This window comes from Thunnus albacares, chromosome 9, assembly GCF_914725855.1.
Source record: "Thunnus albacares chromosome 9, fThuAlb1.1, whole genome shotgun sequence".
NCBI lineage: Eukaryota > Metazoa > Chordata > Actinopteri > Scombriformes > Scombridae > Thunnus > Thunnus albacares.
In genome coordinates this window covers 25,605,335-25,633,131 of record NC_058114.1, presented here as the reverse complement: position 1 = coordinate 25,633,131, position 27,797 = coordinate 25,605,335, and the positions used below count along the sequence as shown (strand labels likewise).

At 40.8% G+C, this 27,797-nt stretch overlaps 1 protein-coding gene across 17 annotated transcripts in view; it reads right to left on the bottom strand.

Moving 5' to 3' along the window:
• Positions 1–27,797, bottom strand: part of dab1a (DAB adaptor protein 1a) — a 239,874-nt gene that overhangs the window by 163,406 nt on the left and 48,671 nt on the right. Inside the window, exon 5 of one of the 17 annotated variants that reach the window (XM_044360751.1) lies at positions 25,875–25,949. The exons of the other annotated variants lie outside the window; for them this stretch is intronic. The gene's annotated coding sequence lies outside the window, so the exon portion shown is untranslated. The remainder of the gene's footprint in view (positions 1–25,874; positions 25,950–27,797) is intronic. 17 annotated transcript variants of the gene reach the window in all.

Genomic DNA, 27,797 nt, shown 5'->3' with positions numbered 1-27,797 from the left:
AAATAGAAAGGGACTCTTGAGAGAAAAAATGAAATTATCTTAACACCACATGAAAGATGGAAGTGTGGAAAAAAAACCACCACCTGGCAGCTTTGTATTGTTTGTTATTCAGCAGAAGCCCAAGTCAATTAAAAAAATGGGTGTAACCATGGATTGTCAGTTATAATCAGCTGAGGGATATTGGCTATGGGGAGGGTGGAAAGAGTTAGCTAAATTAGATCAATATTACAAGATTAAGGTGAATATTTTTGCAATGTTAATATATGTCACAATGTCAAGGTCAACTCTAACATATTCATTCATAAAATGATCATCTTCCCATCCTAATCGACCAACATAGTTGACAGCATAGTTGATAACATAGTGAAAGTCAATAAATAATAATATTGAATTATTGCCAAATGATCAGTTAATTGTTAAATTCTGTATGGCTGATTTTACAGGATAATTCCAGCGGCTTGTTTCAGCTGGGGTCTTATTTTCATAGCTTTTAGTGGCTTTGACCACATATTTATATGGATGACTGTATACTGATGTACTCACCATGTTAATTGCTGACATCTGGGAACACATTGCTACAAAATCCAACAAAAAGATCTACTGTAGCAAAAAATGTGGGGTTAGACCATCTGACAGGTTGTAAACAAGCCAACAGGATAATTAAAATGACTATATTTGGAGGTAAAACAGAGTTGGTGCATCTTTACTGCTGGTAATTATTTGTCATTTCACAGGAAAACTGCGTGTGCACAACTAAGGCAAGTATACTAGGTCAAAGTTGAACCAGTAAGTCGGCCCATTCACCTTACTTTTCTGCTTTCAAAATTAACCTAGGAGTTTGTTTAAAACATCTGATTTTCTGACTGCTTGTTTTTTTTTTTACCACATTGGACTTCCTCTTAGTGACGCTGCCGTATCCCCAGATCCCAGTACTTAACAAAACCTATCAATAATCCTAGTTGCACTAAACTCTTCTATGTATAGATTACAACAATGCACGGTTGTTTGTGTGAATATATATGTGTTATATGTATGTGTGTGTACATGTTTAACAATATCAGAGCACTGGCCCTCTGTGTCTTGGTTCAGCAGACAACAGGTCTGATTGGATTAAGACACTCTACAGTGGATTAGTTGTGTCTGGTGTGATGCTGGACACAAGGAGAGAGAAAGAAAGAGCAGTGCGCCTGTTGTGTGTGTGTGTGTGTATTTTAAATCTCATAACTGTATGTATGTGTGTGAGTTTAATCTCATAACTGTGACAAAGGGGGTTTTATCACAGCCAGTGTACGTGAATGAAATCCCAGGATAAACACTGATGCTATAATGGAGATTGGCAGCTCATTTAGTTTGTAAATGTACCAAACATCCACCACTAAGCTGAAAATGCATCCTAATTGCCATAATAAATAGCTGTGAGTAATGTAGGCACAGCGCTGTCCTAATGTGTACTTCTATATTAAATGACGGACATATTCATTGGAACCATCACTGAGATCATCAAACATTAAAAACATGAAATATGTCCCTCTGAGTTCATCAAATGAGGGTTTAGTTGTCACAGTGAGAAATATGTGTATGATGTTGGTTTTAATAACTCATAAAACATGATAATTGACTCAGTTTGGAGTTCATGGCAGGTGGCTGACTACCTTCAATCTCTCTGCTGTCGCTTCCTCTCTCTGAGCGAAAATACAGTCAGTAAGGAGGCTTATTGTAGACTGTTACACAGTACACTACCTGCTGACATATTGACAGGACAAGAGAACAGTGTGACATGTTAACAGAGTGAACTTCTCTCTTATTTTTATATTTGTTACCAGAAAATGGACACCTGCTCATCAAACTGAGTCAAGATATGGGGGTTAAGGGTAAGCCCTATAGAGAAAGTTGAACACACACAAAAAAAAAACTCTCAAAAGGAATTTAATGCAGAAATGTAAAGATGTGTTTACAGATTAGATGTATTCAAGGTGAAGAAGATTTATGAGAGGGAGAGGGAATCTACGAACTTGAGTGTGTACAGCAGTGCATCTTTTGTCTGTTTGGTGTGTGTATAGCATGTTAGACACAGGAAGTGCTTTGAGTCCACTTGAAGTCATTCTCTCATTAAGCACAGCATGCTGGTGCATCTACTCAAGTTTATTAATTGTGAGAAAAAAGCCTGAAATAAATCTTTTATAAGCCATAATTTATTAACTGTAATTTTGAAAGAAAATGAGGGTTTTGCTAATTGCAGACCAGTTATTGCGGACTAATCTGTTACCACCGCAAATCCACACAGCCTCCATCTGTATCGGTTCATGTTGTATTGTGAGAAAGAAGAGTGTGTGTGTGTTAACGTTGGCAGAGGTAGTGTGTGGCCAATGTGTAATGGTGACTCTACCCTGCCCTTCCCTCCAGTCCTCTCCTCCCTCCTGCCACCTTGGAGCAGCCTGCCTTTTAATTACCTGCACCACGATAAAGAGAGTGAGTGAGCAAGAGAGAGTGAGTGTGTGTGTGAGAGAGAAAGAGGCAAGGGACCGGGTGATGCGTGACATTCCAGTGTGCCTCATAAACTGTAAACTGATATTGTCTCTGAATGCAAACCAAAGGAGAAGAGAGGAGGGAAGGTGCAATTTGGGGAGATGAAATTGGAGAGGAGGTGGGTCTCTGTCTGTGTGTTGTGTGTGTGTGTGTGTTGTGTGTGAAAGAGTGAGTGTGTGTGCGGTAAATCAGAGCAAAGCGTGGCTCCCAGTGTGCAGCAGATTGCCTCAGCTCACACCACTGCCTCCGCAAATTAATACCATTGATTTTCCTTTGCCTGGCGTCCAACACACACAAACACACACAAACACACGCACGCACACACACACACACACACACACCCCAGCTGGTCAGAAGGTAGGCAGAGGATAGTGAATCTGTGGATCAAACTGCTGGAGAAGTCTTAACCGCCTCCTTTTTGACACACACACACACACACACACACACACACAATGAATGAATGATGGGAAACAAATGAAAGGAAGGAAAAAGAACCTGTCAGTTGTGATACCTCCCTTAACACAGGCATTGACACAGGCATAGAAGCGCACATGCATATACACACACACACACACACACAAACACACAGACCATAGTCAAAGTATTGGAGGGCTGCCAGGTGAATGAAGCCAGAAGCAGAGGGATTGTCGAAGTGTTTTGAATGCTGAGAAATATCCAAACAGATAACAAAACGCATAATAATGCTGAGGCAGAAAGCTGAGAGAACTAGCAGGGAGCATCTGACACTGACTGACATACAAATCAGACAGAGAGAGATGCGCTATGAGATGAAAACAAAAAGGGTTGAGAAGAGACAGACATGAAAGAAGACTGTTCCCATCTCTCCCCTTCACTCTCAGTGAGTTTCCTGATGAATGCAGCTGATTGCAGCTACTGGAGGGCAGCAGGAAATTATCGTTAATAATCCCCAGCCAACTCTTAACCGTATGTCCTTCTCTCCACTGCATCACCAAGCTCATCTATCACTGTGTGAGTGTGTGAGAACGTGGGTGAGAAACCCCCTTTTTGGCCTCTTCCTGAGATCAATTGGACATAGAAATGAGTCAGCAGGGGGTGGAGTGTTTAAGAGAGAAACAATCAATCAAAATTGTATGTTCCTTTATTTTTTATGTGATAGCTTTTACCCACAACAGGAAGCGGTACACCTGTTGTACAACACCATGTATGTTTTATTTGCTCATCAATGCATGTCTGTGTGGGTAATTTGTATACTGTGATCTTTCTGGATTTCCCATTAAAATTTAAGTAAAGTGAAAATATTAAAAAAAAGAGTAAAACCATGCAAACTGCAGTCAAAACCAAGTATTACACAGAAAAAGAAGGCATGTCAATAATGATGAGATGACAAACTGAAAACAGGTTTTTAAGTACATGAATCTATTAACATCTATCCATGTTGTAATCCTTCAGCAGACAAAACATACTGCTAGTGCTGATGGAAAATCAATCAGCAAAAAATCTAAAAATAGATAAATCGCTTATTTAATTTATCAACCAAAAACGCCATTCACTGGTTACAGCTCCTCAAATGTGAGGTTTAGTAGATTTTATATCATTGAAAATGTATTTTCTTGGGTTTTGGACTGGTGGTTGAAGAAAACTGACAGGTTTTGTGACATTTTTCACATTTCTGATATTCTTTAGACTAAAATGATTAACTGATCAAAAGATTATCCATAGATTTATGAATAAAATCATTAGCTTCAGCCTTCTGTACTAAAACATATACTCAAAATACAAAACTCTTCACAGGCCAAAAAGTGATTCTCTACTTAAAAAGTCACATTGTACCTTAAGCAGGCATGAAACTTAGTACTAGCATAGAAAACTTTAATAAATGATATGTGGCATGACCACAATGTGACATATAGATAAAGTCTAACCCACGTTTCTTTATGCGGGCTTGAAGGCACAGAGTCACTGTGAATGGATGCAGCTTCTGTCTCTTGTGCTGTCAGGTGGTAAAATGGCTACGCTGCAGAGGCTATATTTTTGTGTAAAACACAGGGCCAGTGCCACATAGCTACTTGCCTGCTATCGTTGTGAGAGCCATTTTTACAGAGGCGGAGTAAACACTTGCAGCAGAGTTTATCAACCGGTCTCTCATCACTGTGCAAGGTCACCTATTCTCATAGACAGTGCAGAGTGTGTGTGTGTGTGTTTTTTACAGCAGTCCCAGGTCTCAGAAACCTTGGAAACGGTGTGGAACAGAGCATTGGAGCTTTAACAATAAGGCAGCTTGTTGAGCATGGAAAGCTACAGTTGCTGCAGTCTGTCTGTCTGAGTATACGCATACACTAAAACACACACACACACACACACCTGCCATCTCTAATGATGATTTATGCCCAGCCTAGAAGGCAGGCATGCATAACTGTAGCAGTCACAAACACACACAGATCCACTCACACATGCATTCACAGCTAAATACACAAGGATACTGTATATCTCTCTCTCTCTCTCTCTCTCTCTCTCACACACACACATATACACACCTCTAAAGAAGAAAAAATGACAGGATGGATATGTTGTAACAGCAGGGAGCATCAGGGAAAGTGCAACTGTAAAAATGCATATTGAAAGATGGAATGAATGAGAGCTGAGAAAAAAATGAAAACGCGTGGAAGCAAGACAGAGAGAGAGAGAGAGAGAGAGAGTTATCTCCCTGTTGACTAGCACAGTCTAAGCTCATTTACCATGTACTATCTGTGATACTGCTGTAGCTGTCCAATCTCTTTCTAGATATTTCCTTGGAGAAAAACTGCTCATTTTGCTCTGCTCTTTACGCAGAATACACTAAGCTCCCCGTCTTATAGAAAACACATTTCTCACATGGACCTTCTGTCTGCAGTGCGTATGTGTGTTTATATGTCTGTGAAAAAGAAAACGTGTGTGCCCAAAACACTGCTCTACAAAAGATGAAGACTGGGTCACTGGGGAGGAAATAACATGACAGTTTAAGGCCTCAGAAATAATCAACTGTTGGGAAAATGCAAATGTAAAAACATGCATTGTATAGACATACAGTACACACACACATACACACACGCACATTTACTATGCACACAGACTCAGTGCTGCTGAGATCTGGTCTCAGTCGGAATAATTAGAGTGAGTCTCAGATGCTTCATTCATGCCGTTTGCTTGGTGTTATCAAAGAACGACTCAGAAACATTACTTTTTCATCACTAATAAGTCGGCTGAGGTGAAGGCAGACATCTGTCTTGATCACGTTTAACTTAAGTCATGTCTTGGCAGGGGAGTAAATTTTAAGTAAATACAAGGCCATAGCACTCCACTCACAGCAGTCTCTAACTGCAGTACATCAGGATGCAATTTTCAGTCTGTTTCAGTACATTATGTGTTGTTTATTTTCATCTATCTGTCTGGGGACCTTTTGTCTGTGATCTATAAACACATTTTCAGTTTTCATTTTTGCATATCTGATTTTTTTTTTTAATTTGTGAAATATTTCCATTTACCCTGAGGCGCTTCAGAGGACAACATGTCCTTGGTACTTCATGGCATTTCTTAGTCAAACTTAAATAAACTGACATCAAGTTAAAATTGGTATATCAGTGGTTTGTTTATGAAGCAAATGCTACAGTGTGTATATATATTTCACTACTGACTTTTTACTGTAAAGTGAATAATGAGAAGCAGAGGCAACAAACTGGGACAAACTGACAAATAAATCCTAGGAACAGCATGGAGTAACATTAGAGATCCTGCACACCCACACAGGTGTATTAATCTGTTAAGTCTGGTTCATTAGATATCTAGCCAGGTGAAATTTGGGTGGAGCTAGACTGGGAAACTCATGGTGGTCAGACTGGATTTCCCCATTCATATCTTATTGACCCCACCTTGCTCACTTTGCGCAGGTTTCCATTTGAGGAAACTTTAACATGCAAAATTGCAAGAGAGCAGGTGGGATTGGCCTCTCATTCGGGAAGTATTGATTGTTAATATTCTTGTTTATTAAGTGCATGGAGAAATAATACAAGCAGTAGAGAAGGGGGGACGTTGCTTGGCTGTAGTGAGTACGAGGACAGTGACAGAGGTTCATCACAGAAGCTGTATAATTTACAACTTTGTGGAATGCTGCTGTCAGCCCTCTAGCCATGCTAGCTCTCACAGTTTATGTTTACAACTCTGCTCATGCTGTTTCCTTTCCTGCCAACAATTTGCAACACCATGCAAGTAAACTTCACCTTGTGAGATCTGGTCTGACTGCACCTTTATAACAAAAATAATTGTGTAAATTGACCAGTCCTAACAATTTACACAATCAATCAAGCACAGTTTGTTGATGTTCACACAGTTCGGGGAAGAAGTGAAAACACCTGTGTGGGTGGAGCATCGGTGTGTAGCGGCTTTAACAACAGTTATTGTCTCTGATTTTTATCCATTACATGAAACTGATATCTAGCTGCACTGGATGAAACTAAAAAACACAAAAGGTAATACTGCAGCTGAACACATATTTGCTGTTAGTCACTCTGATACATCCTGCCATAAAGTGTAGTACAGAGACTGTACCCACGTGACAACAATCAAAGAATATAGTATATCTGTGTGGAGCGAGGTTACACGACATCACATTCCTTAAAACGTTAAGGACAAACTTTTCATTAAAATTGTTCTAAATCTATCATTCTTTCTTGAAAAGATATGAGTTCTTTCTAATTAATGCCTATTGGAATCTCGGATGTAGCGCAGACTACGTAATAATCAAGCAACATGGAGGGAATGTGATTCATTTTACATGGATTTGAGTGCCGTCTCTGAGGTTTCAAAGAAAATATAAATTATCACCCTCTCACCGCTGTGCATAAAGATACAGATGGTGAACTTTGAATGTGTTCTTTCTTTGTGTCAGTGGGGAAATTAAAGAAAAGAAACTCACTGAAACTGCACCATCTGTATCTACACTTGGTGTCAAGAGGGTTATTTAATTGAGGCAATTAAGCCCATTTGAAACTGGGTGAATACATTTACAAATTGGGTTCTATTGCCATTTGAATTTCACACCTTCATGGTGAGTATAGCTACAGTATAGCTTGTAGTAAATCAAAACTGTGTGATATCTATATTGATACCAGATGTATCCTCCAAAGTCAGTTAGACCAGCAACTCCAAATTCACCACATTTTTTTCTAAATCAAGATCCAATGTAAAGACCTGGAATTTTTCTCATTTACATTTCAATTGAAGCTATTTTTCTTTGAAAGGTATTTCAATAAGTAGCCCATTCAAAGTTTAGATCATATTAACATAGTACATTTTATATACAGTTAGTGTGTAGTTTAGATAGATATTAGACTGTAGAACTAAAATTCACCAGTTTAACTACATCTTACAGACATTTCAGCACCTTTTAGGTATAACAGAGCACACTGCAGGGAGTTTTGACAAATAACTCCCAAAGAATCAAACATATGGTGAATGTTTTTTTTGTTTTTTTGGTAGCACAACTAACTGCATGGGGGAATATTACTTTTAGCTTTCAAAACTACTGTACATGTCAGCCTACTCTATTCTCCCACTCTGCTCACATCCTGCTATTCCTATTCATTTCCATCTGTTCTTTCATTATCTCTTCTCTCCTATCCTCCTGTCTTCTCTTTCGGTCTCCTCCTCGCAGAGCAGTAGTGTCCTTGCAACCTCCTCAATCATCCCCACACAGGGAGAGTTGGACGCAGTCCAAACTCAGTCCCTTGAGCCCTGGCTGGGTGACTTCCAACCCTGCTCCCCAGGCTTTTCTCCAGGCCTGTGGGCCTGAGAGCTGGCAGCTCAGGGAGGCTATTGTCAGAGAGAGATTAACCACACATGGCAGCTATTGTACAAAAACACACACACATGCACACACATCTTGACACATGCAGAGCTGCAGATTCCCTCAACATAACAGCTACTGTTTAACGTCAATGAAGACGTAAAATTGTAGCGAGCAGACTATAACTCTACAGCCCTGTAGACTCTCCTACTAATATTGTACAAGGTGAGCAAATGTCATGTGTGTGCTCACCAGTGGTATTTACACACTCATGCTTGCACGTGCTGTGTGCCCAGTAATTAATCCTGCTGAGGATATTGATCTTCTATTCACGGGTATCCACAAGTGGATACATAGGGCTGTATCTTTATCAGTCTCCAAAACAGACACACACACACACACACACACACACACACACACACACACACACACACACGCACACACATGTAGGACATACACAGCACACTATCTATCCAGGTGTAATCCTAAGCGTATAATAGTTAAGATGATCTGCTGTATAGGGACTGCAGATTGCTGTCCACCTCCAGGGTCCAGTTTATGTGAATCTGTGTGTTGTGTGTAGCGTGATCTCCCGAATATTTCTCACACACAAGCCATCATACAGCTGTAAACACACCACAAAACTACTAATGAGGTACAAAATGTATGTTTCAATGCATATAAACAAGAAAGCGCACATACAAGCTGTAACTTGAGCGCTAATTCTACTTACACACATGACATATGCACGGATAGTAAGCGTGCACACACACACACACATTCACAGTTATAATCCCCCAAATAAACCCAGCAGCCTGGGGACAGAGATGAGATGATGGCAGAAAAGATAAGAAAACGAGGAAGAAAGCAGAGAAAAGGATGTGCGCCGCTGTGTCCCACATACATACACCCCACACCTCCTCTCTCTTCCACCACTCTGCTCCTCCCCTCCTCCACGATTATCACCCCCCTCCACCCCCCGCCTCCGCCTCTCTCCCCTCTTTTCACCAATCACTACACCCCTCTACCTCCCCCCACCAGAATCCCAGCAGCAGCTCACAGGAGAGGTGGCACACTTTGAGGATAAATTTAGAAATGAGGTGCAATCCCAAGGCCGGCACAGAAAAAAAGAACAGTAGACACAACACACATGTGTGTCTGATCACATGACACACATACACCAATACCTCAACATACTCCTGGCATGTGAAGTGCTGCATAGAGTGAGAAAACAAACATACATTGAGGGGATTTCAGCATGGCTTTGCAGTGATCTTAGGATACACTGGGAGAGGAGAGGAGAGAAGAGAAGAGAAGAGACTCGTCATACTCCTCTGTCCGATGAGTGGAAGTTGTGGTGTGGTGTGAATCTTAATGCCAGGGCTGACTGGACCCCCCGAAGAGAGGGGGAGATTGTGTCAAAGAGGAGTGGAGGCGCACAAGTGACTTTGGGCTGATGGGGAGATGGGTAGAAAGAGGAGGGAAGGAGGAGGGAAAGTGACTTTGAGGCGGTGAGAGGACGCTTGGCTCCTTGAGTTCTAGGGTTGAAAACTCATCATCTCATACAGACGCTTACTCACAAACACACCCTCAGACAGAGACACACACACACACACAACCCAGCCTCAGTGTGCAACAGCCTCTCTGCTTCACTGCTCAACCCTGAACAACCTCTTTCCTCCCTTATAACACCCATGCTGCCCTCCATCTCTACCCTCCCTTTTCTTATCCAATCTTATTATTACTATCTCACCTCTCTTCTCAACCATTGCCCCTTTCCACTACTCCTCTCCCCTCCAATCCTGTGGAATCCGTTCGACTATCCCGCCATTCATCACAAGTGCATACATTTTACTAAGGGTGGCCAGCGGGAAATAAAAACTCTCCACCGAGGAGGGTTTAGTTGCGTTCTCTGCCTGCAGAGCTATACAGGACTCTCAATGACAGGATTCCTGGACCTCTATATATAGAGCTATATATATTCTTACAGGTAGCTAGTGATTGAGACTGGCAATCTTATGTAGTAATGATAGTGAGTCTTGAATTATAGTGTACATAACACAGTCAAATAAGCACTGTTGCTACTGTTGTGATAGCCGGTATCTGGTTTAGGGAGAATGCAGCATTTGGGTCAATCCTAGATCAAAAACCTGATGAAATTGACTCCAATGGAGAGACAGTAACAGAGCTGACAGTTTTCAGATGATACATCACTCTTTTCTCTACCTCTGACTTACCGCAACATCACACAGGCAGTGAATGAACAGGTTTAGCCTCTGTATTCACCCTCAAAATTGGCAGCAACCTCTTGGAAATTTTCAGGAGTGACTGACAGACTGTGTCAGTAACAGAATGTTACCACATGTAACATGAAGAGTGGCCGCCTTATATAACTGGTTGCATGAATGAAGCCAACATTTTAACATTGTCTGAAGAAAAGATTCAGATTATACTGTATGTATGATGTTCTCTTTTTAAAAACACACAAGTGTTCACTTCTGCATCATGTAAACAAGAGACAAACCATTAAACATTAAAACAAATTCAAGTGCTGTCAAAGCACTGGCTGGGACGTGGATAGCTATTAGGCGGCGTTAAAGATTGTCTGTATGTGCGTGTATGTGTCTTTGTGCTTTCATCTGTCACTCAGCGATTCCGACAAACAATTTCTGTAATACAGTTTGGATTCAGAGCTTGCCTTGTCGTGGTAATGTGTTTGAAAAGCTGCAAGTCAAAAGTAATCAGAGAGTTAGACTGAGCCCTGTAGCTCAAACTACACATACAGTAAACAGGACTCTACTCAATGGTGAAAAAACATCTTTGGAATTTAGTCACAGTGCAGCAAGAGTATTTTGATGCTACAGTATGTTCATATTCATGCTGATTATATAATATACAAACACAGACTGCTACCCAACCAAATACATACACTCTCATACGTTTGGTTTTGTCTGGCTTACAACAAAGCAAATATGAGAATATAAAAGAAATGATGACAATGTTGACCGTATTTAAATAAAAGCTACAGAGATAGACTGAAGAAAAGTTGAACATAATCATTTAAAATAATGTTTAAATCTGACTGAGACAAATTGCACAAGAGGGAAAAAAGCAGGGAAATGGGGGAGAGGGGAAGAGGGATTACTTACACTTGGCTTTTGACAGACTTGCTGTAAGAATAAACACTATTGGGAGTGGTAGAGATCAATACTCTCACTGCTACAACACACACACACACACACACACACAGACACACACACACACACAGAAAGCCTGGTTTGGATCAATACACCTGGTGCAACAGCGTTCCAGTAAACAACATTAATGAACACACATTTATATCCAGCAAATATCACACCCAACAAATCACTATATACAGTAAAGTCTCGAGCACAGTGAGCGTGCAACAAACATGTAACAAACTACCTCAACAACCCTTTAAACTGAGCTACAGATGTGCCTGCTCACACTCGCAGACACACACACATACACACACACACACAAACTAAGTATAAGAGCCTGGAGTGGTGTGTATGGACAGGTCGGTGGGTCTATGAGGTCACCCTGAATGACCAACGTACATGGTCCCGTGCGCACACACAGAAACGCACACACACATGGACACGTGAGTAGTTGTGCACACACACAGGGACACTTACACACCCAGGCTAAAGCTGAATAAATCACAGACAATCAGGAGACAAATATGAACAGTCATGGAGGACGGCATGTGAAACAGCACTAAACACACTCAACCATACACCCAACAAACACATGAAGACACATGCTGCATACACATCAACACACACACACACACACACAAACTGGTGGAACAAGCCCAGCAGAGAGAGAAATATTGGAGCGTCATGTAGGGAGGGAGGTGTATGGTTGGGAGATCTGCTGAGCGGGAGGGCAAGTAAAGCTTAAATCCATTTACACAGCATCCAGGAAAACACATTTTACAGAGCAAATGGGGAAGGATGACCTGGCCGGCGATACATGTCTGTGTCACAACCTGCTGGATCACTCTCAGAAGCGTCTCGGTGACAATTTGAAATGCAGAAGACTACACATCTATGCACATCTATAGCAACAGCTAATCTAAAATAAAAAGAGAAGTCAATGTCTTTTCAACCTGTCTGCTACTCCATATATTCTGAAAATTGAATTTTGGGACTTTAATAAGATATCCATGAGTAAGATATTGTATCTCCCACCAAAAAGAGACACACGAGTAGAATCAGATCAGAAATTAGATTAATCTCTTGAGCTTTACTGTCAATTAAAATTCAATTTCACCACACATAAGCCTATTTTCTATTTGGATTTCTCACCCACACACCTTTAGTCATCTAAACACACACACATACAGTAGATCTATTTGGGTGTAACTGTAGGTGTGCGCACTTGTTTATCATATATGAGAGTGTGCCTTATCTGTCACTGTTATGTGTTCTGTGACCAGATAGTATCAAGACAGCAGTTCATTTTTAATAAAAATGATGCTGTCTTTGGCTCCTCTGATTCCATTAAGAGTGAGATGTGAATATTAATAGGGGTTTTAGCTGGCAAGCTGACAAGGAGAGACTAATGTATTCTGCTAATGATACAGAGATTTCTGCTTCCACAGAGTGACTGTGAAGGTGGAGCATCAGAGAGAATTAAATGTTTGTTGGCTGACATTCAAATGAACTCACTTCAATGTATACTCTCTCTCTCTCTCACACACACACACATAGCAATCAGTGAACACAGATGTGCGCCAGTTTAAGTGAAGACACAGTGCCAAGACAGGTGTCCACATGTGCCACAAACAAGATTTTGTGACAGTAAGTACAGCAGATGTGTAGATGAGGCTCTCACCTCACCAGGCCCCACTATAAAGGTGGAAGAGACAACGCAACACAAACACATCTATAATATTTTTGCCTGCGGAGAAATCTTGAGAGAGCAATCATTAAATGAGAAGAACTTTCCATTTCTACAACATCTTGATAACGAGATAACAGCTGCTGTGATTTTAAAAAGACTCTTCTTTTTAAAAAGGTTACTTCTTAAATGTTCTAAGTGAGCTTGAAGTTCAGCTGTTGAGAATATTGTGGCTGACATGTTTTTAAAAATCTTTTACTTAAAAAAGGTTCCACAGCAGGCTAAATTGAGAAGAGAGGGAGAGAAAAGTTAGGGTTTGACAGAGTGAGAGGGAATGTGTTAAAGAAGAGAATGTGAAAAAAATAAAACTGGGGACTTTTATTCATTTGCACTTAAAAACTGGGATAAATCCCAAGTGCAAGAGTTGCATCATCAGTTCCACAAGACATACCGTGCATATAAGCAACTAGCCCGATTCAGAATGAGACCCAATCTGTTTCCATCATAGACTGTTCCTGAGAAAAAGCTGCTGGCCAGAGACCGAGCAAAAATAAAAAACAAAACAAATGTTATGGATACAGACAAAATAAAACCTTGTATAATGTCCTCATAAATAAATCATTACAAACAAAGATTAAAGGTAATGGAGTCCACAGTCACTGACAACAATTCTGTGGTGGAAAACTGGCATCCGAGGATGGTTGACTATGCTCACAGTGTGTATCAAAAGGTTAAGTGGAATTCCATTTATGTTTTATAGGAGGTTTCCATGTGCTATATCTCCATTACTCTTTTGGTATTGCTAAATTAAACTGAAATGATCTAAACACATTTCAGCTGAATTCAAGCAGCTGAAGTGATGACTTGAACTGAACTAAACTGAATTGAAAGTCTTTCTAAGAATGCAGCGCTAACAACAGTTTATCTTCCTCAGAAACCACTGACAGCAGGACTCATTATTACAAACAAATACAAAGGGGATTGAATGTCTCTTTCCATCCTCCATTTCCCACACTCTCTCTCTTCACTTCATTTTATCCTTTGCTTTTTCTCCATTTCTCCTTTACTCTCACTGTTACTATCCAGCTCCTTGAATTTAATGCAATGCTATTAATCAAAACTCCAGAGGAATCACCGCCTGCCCAGCACTTTGATAGGGATGGACGATAAAACAAGGCAGAGAGGAATGAGAAGGAGGAAACGTGCAGCTTGCTTACAAAGAAAGACCACCTTGATGTTTTCTTGATAGCATCAACCACTGAGTGTTACCAGATGTGATGGGCTCAAAAAATTATAACCCATCCATCATTACACCAAAGTTGCGAATTAAATTGAGCACAGACTTATGTAATGTGTGCAGCCAAAGCTACACAAAGCTAATGCCTGTATGTTCAATTATATAGTTTTTCTTGCAATATTCTAACTGTACATCCGTACAAGTGTTATTTTTAAAGCATAAAGTTTTTTAATTCCATGCTAGTGTGATGCTGTCCCTCCTCCTTGATTTCTCTCCACTGATACATCTTCTCATTATCCATAATTTATGATTTTTAACACTCATTATAGAGAGAAGGAGTAAAAGAGAAACAGTTTTTTTACTCTTCACTGGCAGGTCTACACATGTGGGCACACACATATCCAAGCACACCCATCAGAAAAATTATAACAGTGTCAGTAAGGCCTTGTTCAGACTGCCAGCCCAAATCAGTTTTTAGGCATATCTAGATTGTATCCAGACATCAGGACAGTAAAAAACCACATGAAATGCAATATGTAGGTAGGTTGGTCATGTCCAGACACACAAATCCTATCTGATCACTTGCAAATAACAGTGTGGACAGTCTGTCTTGAAGATCTGATTTGAGAAACAAATCTGATTTGCCTGCACTCTAAACAAAACCTAAGTCAAGGCAGGAAACATGCTATTACCTTCACACAAACAAATACAGCAGAGTCAATGAAATGTGAATGTGCTGTCTACACAAATATGACAACGCAGAGATGTAAGAGAAATTATTCAATACTTATTAAACACACACACACAAACACACATATATATATACATATTAGGTCAAGTTTTCATGACCAGAGTGCTACATGTTCCTGACCCTGAAATGTTTTACTCATCTGTTTTTCAGTTTGATTCCATGTGCACAAAGGTAGGAGGAGAGGCAACAGTGACAGGTTCACATAGATGAGGTAACAGGAGCCTAGATGTTGGTATTTAGGTAAAAATAATACATTTGGTGACTCAACCAGCAAAAAAAAAAAGAAATACTTGACAAAAACAGGTAGCAACTACATAATAATGCTGAATAACTCATTAACATTCTTAATTTACTTAACTATTTTTAATCAGCAATCATTAGCCAATTAAATCAAAATACAGTTTCTTTGTGACTATAACAAGAATATCAGCAAATCAATTTGTACTGAGTTAAAGATGAATGGATAGTGTTTACTGGTATCTTTAGACTGTATGGCCGACATGCAGTGCCATTACATTACAGATTAAGTTAACCTTGATTGAACCATGCTCAACCAATACATGACTGCTGAGTCTCAACATATATAAAACCTGGCAGGTTAAAACTAGTATCCTCCTGGTTTATATGTGACCTACTCAAATACACTGGACACAGTTCAAGCACGTCACAGTAGAAAGACTTATGACAGATTCAGTTACTTTAAATTTCAGTGCGACAGGGTAGAATTACAATGTGTCACTTTTGTTGGATATGAAAGTAGTCTTTTTAAAGAAAAAAAGACCCCACAACCATCTCTATAGTCATATAAAGTGGCCAGGTTCACACATTGACATTCTGATCCTCGTGGTCTTTTCTACTTGCGGTAAGTGGCACAGCTGTTTAAAAAAGGTAGGAGTTGAAAAATGTGACTGGGTGAGAGGATAATGATTGATCACCATACCTGCCAATTTATATTCCACTTCATCCAACCCTTTTGCACAGTAGCAGGTGTTGTTGGATACCCTCTCATTGTCATTGCACATATGACCAAGCACTTTGCCTTGTGATTTGTGGTCTTTGTGATTGCTGTTAAAAGTGAACCAATGACAGCCCTCCACCTCCACAAAAAAAAAGCACATGCTCTTGCTCACACCAGCAATTCTTCAAAAAGATCCTTCCCTTTTGATTTAATGAAGGGAGACATGAAACTCTGTTTAATCACAAGGAGCAACCTCAAGGCTATACAAACACGAGCACACACGCATTCATATTCTTTCCCTCTCCATCCTCGTGTTCATTGTGTCACTCATAATGAAGCATATTTTGCATCATGAAATAAACAACTCCTGTGTCACAAGAGACTTGCAAATTCAAAGTCTACACACACACACGCACACACACACACACACACACACACACACACACACACACACACACACACACACACACACACACACATATCACATCACATCACATCACATAACATCAGTCTGTCTGCTGGAGGAGAGTCCTACAAGCAGGGTGTACTTAATAAGAAAAGCAGACAGTGGGATGTGGGAATCTCCTGCCTCCTCTTTTCATGCCAGCTCACATATTGAGACAGGCAGCTGGTTAAAGCTACAAGCTTCTCCTCGCTTTCACACATATCAAGCAGGATTTAATCACATATTATACTGTATGTGCACAGATTAAATATAACTTACTGGCAAATCAAGTGGCAATGCTGCTCTGTGTGAACTGTCAGTCGGAAATGCTTGAAGGTACATGTGCATTCATATGGGTAGCTGTCTACAGTATATGCTTATGTTTGTAGCCGTCAGTTGGAGAATCATCTTTTGTTGGAGAACGTCCTGGTCTGCGGAGGACTGTTGTCTAACTAAAGACATAAAATGGTCAAAGAAGAGATCCTGAACACTCAAAATAAAACTCTTCACCACTGATTTCCTACCCAACTACAGCACAAGCAAAAAGAGCAGAGGGAAGTGATTGTTGAGGGAGGAAGAAGAGAGGTGGAGGATGGAGGGATGGTGAGATACCTAAAAGGAAGGATGCAAAAGAGGAGTTTTACCGTTCCACTGGGTCTCATTAATTCAGCCTAATCAGATAATATATTGCTGAGGAAACACTTGTACGATATCCTGCACAACACGTGGCGTATGAGTGAGTGTGTATGTGTCTGTGAGGATTAACTTCCTATGAGCTACTCACAAACCTGGCAGTGGTATTTTTGCAGTTTCCTGTGCATTCAGGTGCAAGAAGGAGGCCTGGGTTCAGTTATTATCAAGAGGATTTCCTACTGTGAGACAAAGTGAGTCACGGTTCTGTTTGTGTTTTTGCCTGTGGATAGAACGAGACAGTCGGGATGACCCCCTGTTTGAACACGGTCCTCTCACTGTCTAGATAATCTGTCTGAAAACATCCTGCCCAATCCTGACCCTAGAGGCAATGCACCCAGCCCCGTCCATCCGAGTAAGAAACGGAGAGAAAGAAGGAAAATATAGACAGAGACCCAGATAGTAGGAGACAGAGAGAGACAGGGAGAAAAGAGGCAGAGTTCTTCTGAGTCTTTCTAACTCAAACTCCATTTCATCTTCAAGTCTCTCCCACACACAAACATAAACAATATTCCTAAGGAGGTGATGCTCGGCCAAAGACGATGAGGAAGCGGTGCTTTAGATCCTCACAGCGTCTCACAAACGTTTGCAAAACTACAAACATGGTAAATACACACTACCCGCCTTCCTCTGAAACGAGCCCACTGAGACACAAGTAAGCAGACAGCACAAGCAGACACAGACATGTGCACAAACCCATATCGTACTAACACATACACACATGCACAGGCATGCACACACATGCACCACTCTTTGTTCTTCAGAGGCTGTACCCTTTCATGTCGGAATGGTTGGCCCTATTTGTGGGGAGTCAGTCCCCTGCTGAGGCTGACTTGGACTGAACCAAACCAGTCAAAAGCAGGGGGAAGGGAAGAAGAATTCATGAAGACAGATGAGAGATGCATGCTGATACCAGTTTGAGGATAAGGGAAGAGTTGGTAGATAGGAATCCTGGGGGTTAATGAGCTGGAGCACGGAAAAGAACGAGGGATGGAAGGATGGAAAGGTGGGGGGTGGGGGGGTGGAGCAGATTCAATGAACACACTGGGGAATGACCATTTAATTCTAAGCCAACATTTAGCCTGGTACACACACACACACAATCTCCCAGGGACACGTATGTGAGAGGCATGATAGATATTCTGTATGTGTCTGCAAAAATTCTGATAAGTTGAGAGCACAGAGAGAGAGAGAAAATATACTAAATGTTTAAATAATACAGAACACAAGCAAATATGGGGATGTTATAAATCATAATAACAAAAGTATTTTTGAATATTATTTGCTACCAACAATACTCTCTCAAGGATTTAGAAGCATATTGTTAAAAGATGATGTGATATGACTGTATGTCCATGACATTAAAAATTGCAGCCTACAAACCCACATTCACCCAGTCTAGGTTTAGAGGGCATGAAATGCTTGAAAGATGACCCAATTAATAATGACACACACATACACCCACACACATGCACATGAATGTATGTTTAGCAGGCATGTAAGTGTTCGGAGCAGACCCCATTAATTCAGCTCATTTAGCCCCAGTCCAGCCATTAAATATAAGCCTGCCCCAAAGCTCAAAATGCAACACCATGGTTCAACCCCCACAGCTTTGTCTTTATTTTTCCTCTCTCTCTCTCTCCCTCTGTTCTTACACATCCACTTTTTATTTATTTATTTATTTATTTATTGACAGCATATACCATTTTTCTGTGCTTTTGTAAAAGGAGTAAAATTCCAGTGCTGGGTCAGAAGATGAGGGCAGAGATATTATCGGTTTTAAAACTGGTGCTGGGCAGAAATCAATCTGAATGTGTCCTCTGGCTATCCAAAAAATGCAAGAGTCTAATGTCACCAAATACTGTTTAATATCCCGAACACAATACCAGGGCACACGGCCAGAATCACAGCTTACATTAGTCATTTAAGAGGAAAAGATGTGTGAAGAATAGAGTTAATATTTCCAAACCACCGGTTGGTCTACTTGCAAGTAAAAATGGGTATTTCTACATTAAAATTGCTCATATGCATTTAATAGCTGACCAACTCAGAGGAAATGAAAGATAGAAAAAGACTGCGGGGGTGGGTGGGGTTCGAGGGCAGCAGCGGTAGACGCAAATTAGGATTAGACGAGTGTTCATCCCTTCTTTTCAGCTCTTTCATTAATGCACTTCTGAGGTGTTTTTAGAGGCTGCAGGAAATAAGCTCCCTGCTTAGGAAGGCTCACCCACTACACATTAACAGGGACAGTATGTCTCACACATGCGCACACACACACACACACACAAATTATTCTCACTGTCAATCAATCTCAATAACCAGTTATATCTGGGTACAGAGCCCATGGCTGAATAGCATGTGTGTTGAAAATAGTAAAACAAACCAAATGTCACAAGGGGTTGAGTCTGATTTTGATGCTGAACAATTGATGTCAATTCAATTAGTGAGAAGGGATACAAGAGCATGTCAGCCTTATCTGTGGCCTTTAGACTATCTGTGAGCTTTAGTCAGATAGAGCTGGTGAACAGGGAGCGCATGGATTAATATGTGGAGGGGTGATAGAGAGAGGCAGTAGAGCTATGAAACCCAGATAGTCATGGAGATAAACTAATAACTAAGATAAGACTCACACATACAATAAGTCATAAGCTTGCACAGTTCACACTGACAGCTACTGGCACGCTGCACTCAGGGCATGAAATTCATCTGCCCAACCCGAATCCACAAAAGGAAAGGAGAGGAGAGAAGAAGACAGAGTGGGCGAGGGGGTAGGGGACAGTTTAATGTCCTCATCTTTTCATTAGGCTTCGGTTAAAGCGGTAGGAAATAATGAAATCTCTTGTTAGAGATGCTTACACTGGCCCCAAGGAGAAACAGAGAGGAGGAAGCTCAGGAAGAGTGGGAGAAGACAAAGATGAGACCGAGACATAAAGATTCAGAGTGTGTGGGCGAAGGAGACAGAAAGAGCAGAAGACAGGTAGACTGCGGGACTACAGAAGGGATGCAGAGCAGACCAGAGGCAAAGGACACTGTGAGGTACTTATGATAAAGTGACCCAGCAGGACTGAGCTACATAACAGTGTAAAAGCCAGAGCTGTCTCCAATCTGAAGCAAACAGCAGGCCTGACCTGAGGTCTGCCAGTAGGAGGACACACCAGGAGGAGGCAGTTCAAAGTCACTCTGTGAAGATACAGCACAGAGGAGCTACAAAATAGAGAAGATAAGAACACAGACGCATAGTATCAGGACATCTTGAAGTATTCATTCATCATCACCAAATAACCTACAGTATTTAGTGTGTTGCTTTCCATTCAGCTGCATAACACACAAGTGAAACAAACAGCCTGTGAGATTCAGCACCACAGACAGCTCCGACCCTTTTTCTGAGTATCTGGCTGTCCTCAGTGTCTCTGATCCAGCTTTACCTGGGCTTTGGCTAAATGGCTGGTTGATCAGTGCAAACAGATGTACCTGAAAAAAGTATATAGTGCTTACTTAGGCCAGGTATGCAAGAGTAATTAAGGAACTATAACTTGCTTAAAAAAGCAACTGTGACGAGAACACTTAATTCACTCATTTACTATAAATACATAATAAATTAAATATGACATTTACAGCAACTACTGTACTTTTGACATTTTCAAGTACATGTGATGAGATTGAAGGTCATGGAGTCTTTTTTTAATAGTAAAAAAAGAAATTGATATAGTTACTCACTGAAAATAGTTCCAAAAACAGACTTGATTCAATATTAATTTTTCAGAATCTATAAATATTTTTAAAACATATGAATGTACAGTCTATATAATGAAAAAGATAAACTATTCTTAAATAGGATGGCATATTGTTCCAGTCATTTGATATTATATCTTATAAACTGTATATCTCTTTAATATTGATGTTGTTTGGTGAAAACATTTTCTTTAAAAACTTGAATACTGTAGAATTGCCCCTAATCATAAAGGAGAGTGTATTCATTCACAAACATGTATGTATGAGTGTGTATGTTTTCATGTGGTAGTGCAAATTGTTCTAATGCAGGGCACAATCAGACTGGTAATATTTATTTGTGAAGAAGTTGGGGCTACGTGAGATGACTGCATGTCTGCTGAGACAACCTGAAATGATAAATGTGTGTGAGTAGGTGTGTGCTTATGTGTTTGTGTGCATAGTCGGGGGTACAGAGTGGGTCAAAAGGGCCAGGCAGACACAGAAATTGACAGACAGAACCAGCAGGCAGGGGAGGAGCGAAAGGGGAGCAATTAGCTGAAACTGTAACTGATGCGTGAAAACCTGGACATTTGACGAGTGTGTGTGTGTGACTGAGAGCAATTTCTATGGTCTCTGGGTCCAAATTATTAAACACAAAAACAAGAGGTGATGATGGCCATGGTCCCAATAGTACCATAAGGACATCAGTCCGTCCATAGAGACAGCACATTCACAGACAAACGTCTGACCCTCAGCCACAGATAATTAACAGAGTGTGGGGTTATGTGCGTGTGTGTGTGTGTGTGTGTGTGTGTGTGTGTGTGTGTGTGTGTGTGTGTGTGTGTGTGTGTGTGTGTGTGTGTGTTGTGCACCGGGCAGGAGATGCTGGCGAGCATCAACAGGCTCAGTGTATAACTGGATAACAGGCACTGGCTCCACTTCAGATGCAATCACACAATAGATGGGGATCAAACTGTTAATAACCTGCAAACCTCCTTCCAACCATGGATCCAAATGCTCAAGGAGAAACAAACATACCCACACAAAGACTAAGTGGGAGAGAAAGAGGCAGACAAGACAGAAGAAGAAGAGAGGCAGAATTACAGCACTGATGCATCACTTTTTTATATCCCTGCTTACCTCAAACCTCAACAATTTGATAGTTTTTTCCACTGTGGTCTTTTTTTAAACATGTGGCTCAATACTAAGTAGTCATTTCACAACTAAAAATCATATAAAACCAAATAAAGCAATTTCTTTCTTTTAGTAGCCTAGGGAATACAATTTGCACTTTAATCTTCTCATGACTGCCAAAGGTCTCTGCATGTCTCACGTCCTACTGGTCCAGACTGCAGCAGCTCTGCTCCCTGCTGCTCACAGACAACTTCATACCAACACAATGTCAGCTTCTCTCTATTCATTCACTGAGTTCAATTTTGATTCTAAGAATTTACTACTACTATTTTAGGCTATATGTTAAATTAACCCCTTTTGAGCCAGTGTGCAGCCTTACAGCAGTTCTTCTGGCAGGACTCATACAGCTGATCCATACTCTGATTTCTAATGATAAGGACACATTTGCCTGCAGGGTCTAGGAACAGTTTCCAAGAAAATCGGAAGTCAGAATCTGTGCAATCATTTAAATCACTCAAAAGTTTTTATAGACTTGCACTTGTTTGTTTTGTTGTATTGTTTTCTTTCTATCCCTATCTTTTATCTTTACTTTGGTTAATTCCTGTTATACACCATTTTAAAGATTTCTTTTAACACTATTTTACTTGAGTAGTATGCTTTCACTGTGTCTGACAAAGCAATTTGTAAAGAATGTAGTCCACCATAAATTACATTAATTATTCTTCATTATTGCCTGACTGAACTAGTCTTGCCTGAGCAGCACTCCTGTGTAGAGGGGAAGCCTCAGTGTGTGATAATGTCCTCTATCAATTATAGACACCAATCCAAACTTTGCATTTACTATTCAGAACATCCTGTTTAACAGGCCCAATAGAAAAAGAATAAGAAAGGACAGGGCTATCAGAAAAACACACAGACTGATGGCAGCTCACCATCGAGGCTTAGGAAAATTCCAAAGGAGCACAGCGGCTGAAACCCTCAGTGGGGTCTTTAGTAATCAAACAATTATCCTTGTCACAGTGTTCTCAAACACACTGATAATCACATTCACATGCACGCTCAAACACACACACACACACACACACACACACAAATCCTGGCAGGCTACATGGGGATCTTTTTATTGATTCTGTTGCTCTCCTTTATTAAAATTCAGGCCACTGAGAGTTGGTTGATTTTAGAGTAAATGTTCTACTCTTGAGACACCCTGCCCACCACTTTCACGGCTGCCCTTTTTTCCTTCTCATATCTCCCACGTCCTCCTCCTCATCTTCTCTCTCCAGTATTTTTTGTCCCCTCCTCTCATCCGCTCCCCTCAACTCTTTCCATCTCCATCTACTCTAGACTTCTTTTTTTTATCCCCCTCAATGTTTGCTACATTGATGGTGCTTTTCCTCCAGCATCCCCAACCCCCAACATCCTTCTTTGTCTCCTTTCTTTCCCTCTTCTCCACTGAATCAGTTCCATTTTCAACCACATTTTCTTGTCATCCACCACCACCACCTCCTCCTCCTCTCCATTTAGCGTCTCTCCCAGTCTTTAAGTTGGTCAGTCAGTCAGTAGTGAGTGGAACAGTAAAGTAGCTGCTCAAATGTCATCAGCATCAACTCTGAATCTCAATCATCTCAAACAGGATGAAAGCAGGGGCCTGGAGAGGAAGGGGGTATTGGGTTGGAGCTCTGAGATAAAGCTGACAGCACACTTCATCGGAGGAGGGGGGTGCGGTGAATTATATTACATTTTCCCCATGTCATTTCATTTTCTTCCCCCTTCTCCTCCTCCTCCTCTCCCTACAATCCTATTGTAGATATTAACTAAAAAGCGCTTGGGTGTCTCGCCTGGAGCACAGCCCGGTCCAGGTGACATTTTGACAGAGTAGGCCTCGGGCTTGTTTTGCTAAGGTTTGCCGTGACTCTTTCGCTACACAGATGGGATCTATAATTGTGGTGAGCTAGCCAGTTAGCTCTCGCTTGAGCCTGTCAGGAAGCACGAAAGACACTTCTGAAGACGAGTGTCTGCTCAAAGAGCCATTGTCTGGTATTATAGCTGGAGGTGACAGGGCTATTAAAATGCACAGAGTCTGAGCACCCATGTGTGAATGTGTGTGTGTTTATCTGATGGGTGGAGAGGTGTCTTTGGTATAATCCACTCTGTGACACAAACCTGAGTGCTCGCTCTCCCCCCTCTCATTCCCCTCTGCCTCCTGTCTTCTCTCTCTCTCATCCGGCCCTCCCTTCTTCTGTCTCTCCAGAATAAATCTTTAATGGAGGTTTTATTGTCCCTGATCAGCATTCAGCACCGTGCATGTTTATGCAGGCTCATCACACACACACATCTCACCTGTCCCTTCTTCTGACTTGATTGTCCCAATTTCAAATTCCTGCTCTCTACATCTCTCTCGTCCATTCTTTTTCTTTTATCATTTTCACAAATCAACTTAATTTCTTCACAAAGGAAGCATATCTATTTCACCACTCTTTTTTTTCCACTGTAATTGCATGAGTGAAACATCACTGTCCTCTATGCTTTTTCGCAGAAACAGTGCTATTGTGTGGGTTTTTTTCTCCCCCAGTGGGAGTAACTGTGTATAGGAGCAAAAAGGTGCTATGCTGTGAATGTAAATCCTGATTGGGGTCTTTACTCGGTGGACCAGGAAGAGGATGTTTGTATAAGTGACAACAAAGACAATGACAGGTGAGGCTGTAGCTATGATTGATGTGCATCCAACTGAGCAGAGTGTGTGTGTGTGTGTGTGTGTGTGTGTGTGAGCGTGAATACTATGTGTGTATTAAGGACTCAAAGGTAAAATTGTGGCAATGCGGCTCCTCTGTTCACAGTAGGAGAGCAGGGGAATTATGGTATCGCTGTCCTGCAGTTTACACACACACACAGCCAAGTAAAAGTGCCGAGCTTGGGTGTACATTAAAGCATTACAAGGACAGAATGTCCCTCTGTGTATGTGCTATTGAAAATGAATAATGTTTTGTGTGATTATATATACTCCTGCATACAGTACATAGTCAATATATACAATATGGTGAATGACTTTTCAGCTTTTAAATGTATAAGGTTGTGTGTTTGTATGTGCATGTGTGTGCATGTCTATGTGATGCAGCACAGGGGACATGTTTTGTCCTCTAACAGAAGTCAGCGTATCTATACATTATAATCAGTGCTGCTGTTCCCCAGCAGACCCACGCAAAGTCACACACATTGAATCACTCACACAAACACTGACACACAAGCACACTTGCCATGACAGATATACACTCTACTTTATATTCTGAAGTTACAGCCACTGGCCTCACCAGAGACTTGCCTTCAAAAAATTAATTCACATAGCATGTGCTTTTTGTCTGAGTATAACTGTGTGTGTTTGCCTGTGTGTGTGCGAGTGAGAGAGAAAGAAACATAAAAACTATGAATGCTGCACAAGTACAGATAAGGGCAGATATGTAGTGATGGAGGGAGGAGAGGAGCGAGGGATGTAGAGAGAGAGAGTGCAGGAGGGAGAGAAAGAGCGACCTTGCTGCAGGGAAGACTTCTCCACAAAGGCTCTCTGTACGGTCTCTGTCCAGCACAAGTCAACACCCCAAGGCTAAACGCAAACACACTCTCACACACATAGTAATATGTATACACATGTAGTCGCACACACACATACACATAAATACAGATTTCAGAATGAAGTGGTGCAGGGTAAGAAACAGAGGGGCCCGTAGAAATTTCATGATTTTTAGCAATTTTACTCACTCTCTCCTGTTGACTTACTCCAATCGCTGTGCACCAACTTGAACATGTACATGAGAATGTTTTTAGATAATCAACCTGTCAGTCAACAGAAAAAAAAATTAATTAGACCCGAGGAAGTGACCAAATAATATCATGGTGTATTATTGCTCCATTATTTAATGGCTAAGGAAAATACTCATTTCTAATTGGCTGTCAGGTGTCTGTTGAATTTGAATGACATCAAATATAGTTCCAGTTGATAGTTAAACCACAATATTAAAATCACTGTGCAATATTAAACTGCAGGTAACCATAGCAACAGTACATTTGCTTTATGCTACATTACCAGTTAGTACTCACTGGTGAAACGCTACATTACCAGTTAATGCTCAGTGGTAGCCTAACCAAAGGCAAAAAATTCAAACAATCAAATCAGTTTTTTCTGTGTTAAGTTACATGTTATGACACTCTGATCCTGTCCTGATGTAGGAAATAATGGGTGGCGTTCAGATCTGGAAATACGTATGGGGTCATGATCACTCAGCGATAATAAAAAGCCTTCAAAAAGGTGCAGCAACTAACATTTTTACAAACATTCTTATTCTGACAAAGACACAATATTTTCTGATGCACCTTATTAAAGGCTTTTGTAACTATGTGCTCCAGACTTCATCCATCCAGATCTTATCTCATCATCCTGTCTACTGAGACACTCCAAATCCGATAATGTCCAGACTGTATGTCTGCAACTAACAATTATTTTCATTATCGATTAAGCTGCCCAATACATTTTGAATAGTCAATATATCATTTAGCCTATGAAATAGTTAAAATATACATCACATGTTTCTGGATCCCAAAGTAATGTCTTCAATTTTCCTCTGTTTTGTCCTATCAGTTCTTTATCCAAACATATTCGGTTTACTGTCATAACACCACAAGAAGCAGGAAATGTCTGGAACCAGCAAATATTTGGCATTTTTCCTCAAAGTCTGATTTAACAGTTTAAACATATACTATGCAGGATTTGTTGGTTAGTGTTTGTAAACAAACAACATTCAAAGTTGGCCCCTGCTCCCCAGCCAGAGCAAGCTAAGAGTGCAGTGAGAGAGAGCAAGAGCGAGAGCAGTGGTCGAGCGAGTTAGAGAGTGAATGAAGAGAGCGAGCAGCTCTGAATCAGGTAAATAAAATGTGATTTTCTGATTGTTTCATGGCAATTACGTTCTAAAACACAAATAAACACACCCACACCTCCACACACCTCAGCGCAACCCTGCAGGAAGGTGCCACATTGCCGGATTTTGTGTGAATGCAGAGCTTCATCCTGTCTGCTGTGGCCTCTCTGTTCTGTGTGTGTAGGTCAGCCCTCAGTCAAGCAGACACACAGACCTGCAGCTCTTTATATATCCATGACACACAGACAGAGCAGGGGAGAGAGACGGAGACAGCGATTAACCTGGTCGCTACGCTATGAGTCCCGACCTCACACCCTGCGCACCATTATTGGCTGGGGGCTACACACCCACTGCCCAAAGGCTGACGCCCAGAAACATCCTGAACACAGCAAAATAAGAAAATAGGGCACAGGGCAGAGTGTCTGCAAACAAATACACCGCCACACACTTCTACTGGGTCATAAGACATGATTGAGAGGGATTACTTTTGTATGAGTCTATACATTCTTTTTTTTAGGAAAATCTTGCATAGTATACCTTTAATTAATTATCAATTTTCTTTAGATGTACTAATCAATTCATCAACATTTTTTTCAGCACTGAAGCAGAGATCTTACCATATCACATTGTGGTGTTTTTGCCTTATCTGTTATATTCATATCAATATATCAAGAGCTCATTGTGTATTATCACTTACATACACCTTTATGATGTACAAAAGAATCCATCTGAAATTGATATTGTGCTTGCAACACTGCCTCAATTAAAA